The sequence below is a fragment of the Lathamus discolor genome, chromosome 21, assembly GCF_037157495.1.
Source record: "Lathamus discolor isolate bLatDis1 chromosome 21, bLatDis1.hap1, whole genome shotgun sequence".
Classification (NCBI taxonomy): domain Eukaryota; kingdom Metazoa; phylum Chordata; class Aves; order Psittaciformes; family Psittacidae; genus Lathamus; species Lathamus discolor.
In genome coordinates, this window is record NC_088904.1 from 914,642 (window position 1) to 924,186 (window position 9,545).

The window sequence follows — 9,545 nt, forward strand, 5'->3', positions numbered from 1 at the left end:
AGCCACTTTTAACACGCCACTCATCTTCCCTATTAAGCTTAATGGGAACTGTGTGCCCCACGGCTCCCTGCTTAGGCACAGACACGCATTTGGACAAGCTGCCCAGAGACAGGGAGGGACCATTATCAAATCTACATGACCATGGATGCAGGGGACATCCTCCTTCCATCCCAGCCCTACGCAAGCTCTCCAGGACATGGGCTGGAGTAATTTTCTCCTGGTTTCTCACACACAGTTATTCCAGTGCTGGCACAAGGGAGAAGCAGGGATAGAAATTCATTTTGAATCACAACTGTACCTGGGGCTAAATCATTGGGACGCTGTGATTTACACATTCCCACCTCTCAGGGCAGCACATAAAGCACAGCGCGGGCCCATCATTCACTTCAGGATATTGCTCTGGAACGTGCTGTCAAGTGAGTGTTTCACAGCACAGAGTGAGCCTTGCTGCAAGGAACTGGGGGCACTCTGCAAGGAGCACTCAGTGCTTCATGTGATGCTCCACCTTCGGCAAGAGAAATGGACTCCTGGTGGTAATGGACTCCAGTTCCTTCCCCTCCGGGAAGGCAGCGCTGCAACCATCAACCACATCAGGCTGGAGGCAATGGGGATTCATCTAGGCCAGCAGCACCCAAAGGCAGATGCTGCAGAGGAATTACCTGCCTGGGTGAAGTTTTTTCCTAGCTCCCAGCCACCACTGCTTGGCAGAGGACCTGGATGAGTCTGGTGGAGAAGCACTTGCCTATGGTGTCCTACAGCATCCAAGACATCAAACCCGTTAACACTGGAGAAATGGAGGCAAATGAGCAAGTTTTCACTCTTCAACACATACTCCACGCACTAGATATAAGGCATGGATGGCATGCGAGCACTCCAAGGAGAACAGAACCCATCAGATACTGCAGTTTAGGGAACGGGCACACAGCTGCCCACTCGCCTGCACGTACTTTCATCACAGCAAGTTCTTGCCTCCTCTCTCCCTCTCCCAGATTTTCTGCCTTTCCCACTAAAGTTCAAATGAAACACATTTTCAGGATGCTGGTTTTAACTTTATCCCCTATTTTTCATTTTCCTTCTCTTGGACCCGTGTTTTAAGGCTTTCTGACTTCAGAAAGCTCGCAGACCCAAGACTTGCTGCATTGCAATGGCCCTTGGCCACCACTTTGTTCAACACAGAGAAGAAATCAACATTCAAAAGGCAGTTCAACAGCCTTGACATTACAGCTACAGCAACACAAGGGAAGACTAAAGATGCCCTGGTCCAAACCCTCCAACACCCCTCAGGTGTCTTTCATGCTTTGTAGCACTTCCCGCATCTCAGTCTCAAAGTTTCCTGCATTACACGCGAACCTTCTGCTCCTCTCCATTTCCAATCTCCTTGATTTCTGCTGGAAAGGGGGAGAAACATCACCAGCGAGGCCTTATTCTACAGCACAAGCACGGACAGCTGCCCACCCTGCAGCCGGGTTCCCGGAGGCAAAGCCAGAGACATTAGGTGCCCCGGGCAGCGTTTACACATGGAGCTGATCCTCAAACACGGCGCTGGTTGGAGACTGGATTTCATTGTGGCTGTTCCTCAAGGTCCCCATTTCAGCCAGTTCCTGGTGGCCCTCGCTGCTATGCAAACCCTCCTGCTCCTGCAGGACGAGGGACAGTACTTCCACACCCACGTGGACACTGGCTGAGAGCTCCTCTCAGTCTCCCTTCTGTCAGTTTGAAACCATCTCCCCTTGCCCCATCACTATGGGTCCTTTTCAAAAGCCCCTCTCCAGACTTCTTGTAGGCTCCCTTTATGTACTGGAAGGTCTTCCCTGAGCCTCCTCTTCTCCAGGCTGAAGTAGTTTCCTTTACTCAAGGAGATCAAGGACAAAAGACATCCCACATTCCCCTCCTCCAGCAGCCCAAAAGCTGCTGATTCCCAGTGCAGCCCATTTGGTGACCAGGGAATAAACAGATGGACAGAGCCATGCAAACTACCCAGATCCTCTAACAGAGCATGGAGCAAAGCTGCCGCTCGCTTCCTTAAGTAAAGGATGAAGTATTAATTTAAGCTGCTCTCTGGGGAGAGAAAGAGGTTATTGAATCCATAGGAAGCAGCAGGGAATGAACCAAGTGACCCTGAGGCCAGGCACAAGCAACCAGGATTCCCCAGGGTTACAGAGCCGGAGGGATTCACCGGCACACATCCCCTGCTCCCATGCACACACATTTCCCTTGTGCTGCCGAACAGAGCAAATACATGTCATTTCTTGGGGGAAAACTGCAAAGAAAACTGATTTTCTTCCTAACCCTTCCCCCTCTTCGAACCCTCCTGCCTCTGCAGCCTGCAGAAAAGTGCCCCGAATTCCTAAATTCACTGCCTACCTGCAGCAAGAGCTGAAACCCTATCCATCCCCTCCCCCTGCCCTCCAACCACACTAATCCATCACATTCCCGGGCCTTGCAGCCCACCCCCAGCCCGACAGCAGCAATCCTGGCACCAGATGTCCACTGACAAAGGCAGCACCAAGCATCAAACAGCAATCACCCCGTCACCCCTGTCCAATGGGGCCCCTGAGCAAAAAGGGAGTTCAAAAGCACAACCACCGGCCCGCAGAGCCGAGCATCCTTCATCCTGCTGTTGCTGCTGCACACCCTGGGACCAGCGCATCAGAGAGGGGCCACACTGACAAAACTCAGCCTGCGTCTGAGCCCACCGAAGGGTTACAATTCCCCCCTCTTGAATCAGGGATTTAAACCAGGGGTCACTGATGGAAAAGAAAAGGGATTTAAAAAACCATAAATAATCAAACCCCAAGCAAGACATCTGTGCTCCGGCCACACGCCGCTGCAGCAGCATTAGCAACGACTTTGTTTAAATAGGACTGTTGCAAACCTCTTCCCGGCATCCTCCCCGCTGCCTGCCAGAAGGATTTTGCTCGCCAAACCACGCTCCAGATTAGCCATCTGGATTATCTGTGTTTGCTAAACCCGACCACAAGACCGGCCTTCAAGGCAACACACCCATCTCCAGGGATTTGTTCATAGAAAGAAAAGTGGAGGGGGGGGATAATCCCCACTCCACATCCTCAGTAACTTTTCAAATGAACTGATTTTCTTGCCCTTTCTTCCCTTTTTCCTTTGATTTGTGGGGGTTTGGTTGCATTTGGTTCCAGTATTAGGGGATGCTACTTACATCAGCCTCCTCTGTCAAGTCCCACTGGGCAGTTCATAGCCTCAACTCCCTTCCTTAACCCACAAATGCAATTCCAAGCTTTCCTGCAGGGAAGCAACGTGCTGGCAGGCACAGAGTGTCCCCACAGCACGCATGAGGGATGGGGCTGTCCACGCAGAAACCCTGCCTGAAACCCACCCTGGAAAAGAACTAACGGAGAAGCCTGAGAGCAAAACCCAGCACCCTGCAATAGCCCAAATTACCTGCAGCAACCCCCTGGGGGGCTCCAGCTGATGGCTTCCCTGGTTGGTAGGATGAGCCCTACAGGCCCTGTGGGGACAGCCCCTGGCACCCTCATTCCCACCTCCTCCACAGGCAGGGACCTGCACCACAAACCCTCCCAAGGCTCGAGGTGCTGGAAATGTGAACTGTCATTTTCCCCATTACAGCCAGGTTTAGTGCTGCTGCTACAGCATCATTTTATTTATGGTATTACTTCTGTCATTGTAACGATCCTACATAAATTCCACATACCAATTCCATAACAATACTTGCTGCTATTATTATAATGATCCCATCTGATGGCACAGGTGCCATTATCAGAAAATCTGTTTGTAATAGAAAATCAAGTGTAAAAAGAGGCATTAAGCCCAAATGAACTACTTAAGAATTGCCATAAACAGGGGGCTGGCCTCAATTCCCTCCGCTGTGAGGCACCACTTCCTGCCTCGATAGAGAGCAAGCTGGAATTAGCAGGTAAGTCATCCTGAACTTGGGAGCTGATGCTGAAACCAAGCCCCACCGGGCTTCCTCACCCCAACCAAACCTACCTCCTCTAATAGAGGATTTCTGCAGCACACTAAGTGCTCATGAGAGCATTAATCAGGACACGGAGAAACTGAAACACACCCTTCCAAACCATGAAACAACCCAGAAACAGACAGAAAGGGCTCAACAGCGCCTGCAAGAACCCAAACCCGCCCAAGCACACAGAGCTCGTGCAAAATTAAGGCAGCAGTCGGTCACTTCAGAAACGACACAAGATGCTTCAGCGAAAGAAAGGCGTTGCAGTGTTCAGTTTGCGGGACCTCCATCCCTGCATCAGCCCCTGCACGTCCACAGCTCCCAGGTGCCTCCTGATTCAGAAGGTTTCACCGACCGCAACAGTTATTACTCCTCCAAAATAGCTCTGGAAGGGCAGCTACTCCTTCAAAGCGAGCTTCTAACAGATGTTTTCCCACCGCCAGCATCTGAACACACACGGTGCCTCACACCTTCCACAGTCCCCGATTTCACCAGTTCATTCTTCACACCCACAAACGCAGCATGAAACAAATTCAGATGTAACAGGATTACACTTCCCCGGTGCCACAGGACACGCTGCCACCTCTGCAGCAAAGCCTTGCATGGGAATAAAGCATACCTGGGGTTCAAAACCTCTTCAAACAGAGGGCAGAGGATGGCCTGGGGGGAGTGGGAATGGGACTGAGTGCCTTTCATCTGGTTAAAAACCCAGCCCAGGTGAGCTGCATCTACAAAGTCGTTTTACACAAGGGCTGCACACAAGCCAGCAGGAAATGAGTAAGTGGCTTCAATCCAGCTCCTTGCAGACCAGTGTCAGACAACTTGTCACTCCTACATTTGGCACCACGGGGCAGCCCCCAGAAAGGCACCAAGGACAGGCTTGTGCAGCCTCAGTTTTACCCTTTACACATGGGTGACACCAGCGCTGCTGCTCCTTCCTGGCCTGCGCCCACACACAGCAGACAGGGACCTGGAGCAGGAACCAGAGATCCCGGGTCTATTCCTGGCACCGCTGTGACCTGCAGCAGGAGCCTGGGCAAAGCCTGTCTGGCTCTTCTTGGCCGAGCAATTCAACCCATGGCACTCCAGCGCTTTCCACTGGTCGACCCTAAAAGACTTCCCAGAAAGGGGTTATGCATTGCTATTCCCACTTTACAGACAAGGAAGCCAGCAGATTGCCACTTCCCCAAGGCTGTTTTCCTGGCACGCTCCTGCACTAGATTAAATCTAGTGAAATAGCTTTGCCTAATCTAGTGAAATAGCTTCGTCGTACAAGAATCTGTACCCACAGGCCAGATTCACCAGCGAGGGTAAAGAGGGTGTTTGAAACTTGCTGTGATCAAGGTTAAGAAACATAATAAAACACCATATCCTGCTTTTCCAGCTCTGCAGGGTAATGAAGGATTTCCTCATATACCTGCTGCAACTGTCACCTTTGCAGGAATTTGGTACCTCATACTAAATTCACTCTGTCTGCACACTGAACCTTCAGTTTCTTTTGGTACCTCCACCTCTCCAAACACTGATACGCATCTCTTCCAAGTCAAAAGCCTAATTGGGCCTTCTCTGCTTTCAATGCCTTTGAAATAATCCCTGCTTTGCCTCTGGGCTGCAGGAGGAGGCTGCAGAGCAGCCAGAGCAGAGAGCAGGAGCCCCAGTGCTCCCCCACTCCTTCTCTTCTACTGGCACAAAGATTTGGAACAAGTCCTCATTTCTCCTACAGCTGATGCGCCTCTTTCTGCACCAGGGGATCAATGGCACAAGCTGCATCATCCCAGGATGATGGAAGACACCGATACCTTCCCTTCTCCTTGCTCCTGGGGCAATAACATGAAAGGATGGTGAGCGTTAGGGTTGCTGCTCCAGGCAGGAGCTGCTGTCTCCTGTGCAGACCCCTCCTCCAGCTCAGTCCCACCTCCCACCCCAGCCAGCCTTAGTCACCATCTTCAAGCCCACAGCCCAAAACACTCCTCCACAGAAGGGAGGCTTGAAAGGCACCAATCAACTGCAGACACTTGTTATGTTCCAGAAACCACAGATCATGGAGAAACGCTGAAAACGGCTCAATTAGCTCCAATGCACGTTTTTCACTTGCTCCTTTTTTGTGGGAAAGACAAGAAAAGCCAAGTCTGTAAATAAATATCAGCCTTATAAAGCACGGGGCTGAGCGGCACCTCTGCAGCCAGCAGAGGATTACAGGCATGCACCCAAACACCGAGCCAGTGATGAGAGAAGCAAAGCAGCTCCGTGCAGGTGGTTTGTGACTCTCAGAAAGCCTCTTTCCAGCAGATGTTCCCCAGTGCCCCAATCCCGGCGCGCTTGGATTTGGGATTTCTCCTCCCCCAAGTGCCGAAAGGAAAGACGCAGCCACACAAAGCACAAGCCAAAGAATCCTTTTTAAGAGAGAACCCACAATGCTTGAGACTGCTTTTCATATACAGCAACCATCAGCTTAATCTCTACATTTTTTTCCCCCCTTAACTGCAGGGAAGTTCTACCCCAACGAACAATATAAATTGAGATTTAAAGTGTTCCTCCCGCTGCCTCAAGTCAGACCCACTGCTGCGCAGTCAAACCTGGAGCCTTGACGTGAAAGTTACCTGCAACATAAAATTAGCTTGCCTTTGCCAGAGGGAGAAGGAAACCGTAACGGGATAAAATAAAGCCATTTCTCAGGCAAGTTCCAGCTACGAGGCTCCAAAATGGGGCATTTCCCCCCCCTCTTCTCCTTCTGAAATTACTGATTTTAAGCAAATACACATCTCCAGCTCGAGCAGCTGTAACGGCGAGCTAGCAACTGCTGTAAAACCGAGGAAGAGAGCTGTACCTGAAGCCTGGGGACCCAACACAGGAGTTGTGCCGTGTTCAGACGGTGAATAAATACTGCCCCTTACTCAAAGCAGCGTCCAACCCCGACCTGCGCAGGCGACTGCTGCGGACCGGGGCCTGCCTTCTGCTCCCCAAAGGCATCTCCAGCGCGGAACACATCAGAGCCGCGCACTAAAAGGGGTTCATGGGGAGAAACGGGCTGGGGAGCCGGCCCTGCGTAACGCGGGGGAGCGCTCCCAAAGCACGAACCGGGGGTGCTGGCCGCGGCTTCCCCACTTCTTGTCCCCTGAGGCAATGGGGAGCGGGAGGGGGGCCCCCCAGCGCTGCCCCCCGGCCCCAAGGCCCGCAGACAGAGCCCGGCCCTGCAGAGCTCCACAGAAGCGGTGTCCGAACGCTGAGGGGGACCCGAGCCAAACCGAACCGACCCGAACTGAGCCGAGCCAAACCGAGCCGAGCCGGGCCGAACCGAGCCGAGCCGAGCCGGGCCAAACCGAACCGAGCCGGGCCGAACCGAGCCGCCCGCCCGCCCGCCGCCACCGCAGACCCCGCGGGCCCGCCCCGCCCGCGACGCGGGATGCTCCGGGGGAAGGGAGAGCGGCTCCCGTGCTCGAAACCGGGCTCGGAAGCCCCGACTCTGAGTCACCGGTTACCTCGAGGCTCGCTGCGGGACGGGGCTGAGGGGAGCGGAGCCCCGGGGCGAAGGGCGGGGTCGGGCAGGCACTTACCGGGACCGCACCGGCCTCCCTCCCGCGCCGGCGGCCGCGGAGCCTCCGGGCCCACGGGCGCCGCGACCCCGCCGAGGAGCCCGCCGCGGCCCGGGCGGAGGGAGGCGGAGCCGGGGCGGGGCCGGGCCGCGGGGCCCAGGGCCCATGGCGGAGCGGGGCGGGGGGCCCGGGGCTGGGGGCGCTGCGCCCCGCCAGGCCTCGGCTGCGCCCCTCAGGTCCCCGGGGTCCCTCCGGCCGGCGCCCCCCGGAGCTGAGCCTTGGGGGAACCCCCCTGCGAGCGCGGCCCTGGGGTCACCCCGGCCCGGTCCTGAGCCAGCCTTGCCTGGCGCTGCCACCGGATAACCTCGCACCTCCGAACGGCTGGCAAACACCAAAACCCAGCACAAAAGGCACTTCGTTCGCTCCTCCCGGAGTTCCGCAGATGAGCAGTGCTCCTGCGGCCATCTGGAAAGCGAGAAGGTAATTCCTAGCCTGGGGACTTCGCGGCTTAAACAAACGCAGCAAGAGAGGCCAGTGGAGATGTGCAACAAAAGGGTTTATTCAGAGACCAGGATGTCACGATCGCCCTGTGTGCATCTTTGCATCGAGCCTATATAGGATTTCAGAGCAGGAGCAAAACGCTCTGTGCTTGTCTTTTGCGAATCCTACCAAGAAGCAGGAACGGACCAAAGCCCCAACAACAACAAAATCTCAACCAAATTCCCTCCCATCCCTCCCCTCTTCGTTTTGCCTGGTTTTTTTTTTCATTTCCACACAGATATTTTGCCTTTTTTTTGGTTGTTTTCTTGCTCGGGGTTGAAGTCCGCGGTCACTGGGGAATTTTCCAAGCCAGCGACCGTAGCGGGGCTGAGCGCAGAGCAGCTCTTGGCAGGCCCCATGTGCCTGCGGGGGGGGGGGGGGGCAGAGGAGGCCACGTCCATTTTTAGATGAAATCACCCCAAATTACCCAAAGCCGAGCAGGAGAAAGCCCATCGCAGCGCCCCCGAGGCCGCAGGCCAGCGCTGGGGGCTGGGGAACGCGGGGAGGGGAAGGAGGAGGAGGAGGAGGAGGAGGAGGAGAACGCTGCGTGGATGGAAGCAAGGATCCAGATTGAAAACAGATGGGATTTTTCTTGCCAACCTGACATCCGAGACCGCGGGAGGCGGGGGGGAACTTCCCCTCCCAGGAGCTGCCAGCCAAGAGATAGGAGGGGATGAGGCCCCCCGAAAAAGCCCAGTTTGGTTTCAAATCCCTTCTGGCTGGGGCTCCCCGGATGGCAGAACGGAGCCTGCTGGAGCCGGGTTGTTTTTAATACTTTGAGAGATTTGATTTGACCATTAAGGGTCTGATTCATCTGTTCCTGCCTGCTGGAGCTAAGCCCAGCCTGGCAGTTAATACTTGCCCTAGGAGACATTTTAGGGGCATTTTGCACCCACACGGATGCCTCTGCACAGGCACACGAGGGAGGCCCGTGTACGTGCACCTTCACCCTCCCGCACGGCACGCTGCAGCCAGGTCACAGCCTCCGCCGAGGGACAAGATGGGCGCGTGGCTGCAGAGATCCACATAAAGGAGCACCACAAACCACTGGAGAACCTCACGTCTGGCCCAGCCCTGGGCGATGAGAGGTCCTGCAGCAGCCCAAAAGAAGCTGCAAACAAATGATGCAACAGCCCTGAGTGACTTAGCAGTGATTCACCCAGGAGTAAACGTGTGGCTGGTCTGAAGCAGCTGCTGCTCCGGGTCGCACCGCTCCATCCACGCGTCCCACACTTCCATGGCAAGAGGGTGCAAATCCCACCCGGTCTGCAGCAGAGAGGTCCCTGGTGCCATGGGGATCCACTTTGGGATGGAAGGCTCAGCGCACGCACAAGCCGCTACCCAACATCCAGCAAGAGACTGGCAAAGCCACCCCTCCGGTGTCCTCCCCGGCCTGGCAGGGACATGGGGTCCGTGTCCGTGTCCCCCCCCCCGGGGATTTCACAGCTACTTCACAAACCAGGAACAAAACGTTACTGCTGCGGCCCTGACCACATATTTTCCAGGGGCTCTGG

General features: G+C 54.9%; 1 protein-coding gene across 7 annotated transcripts in view; it reads right to left on the reverse strand.

Moving 5' to 3' along the window:
- PTPRS (protein tyrosine phosphatase receptor type S) overlaps positions 1-7,606 on the reverse strand; it is a 122,938-nt gene extending 115,332 nt beyond the window's left edge. For all 7 annotated transcript variants that reach the window (XM_065699945.1, XM_065699944.1, XM_065699942.1 and 4 more), the window contains exon 1: positions 7,513-7,606. The gene's annotated coding sequence lies outside the window, so the exon portion shown is untranslated. The remainder of the gene's footprint in view (positions 1-7,512) is intronic.
- Between the last annotated feature and the right edge of the window lie 1,939 nt (positions 7,607-9,545).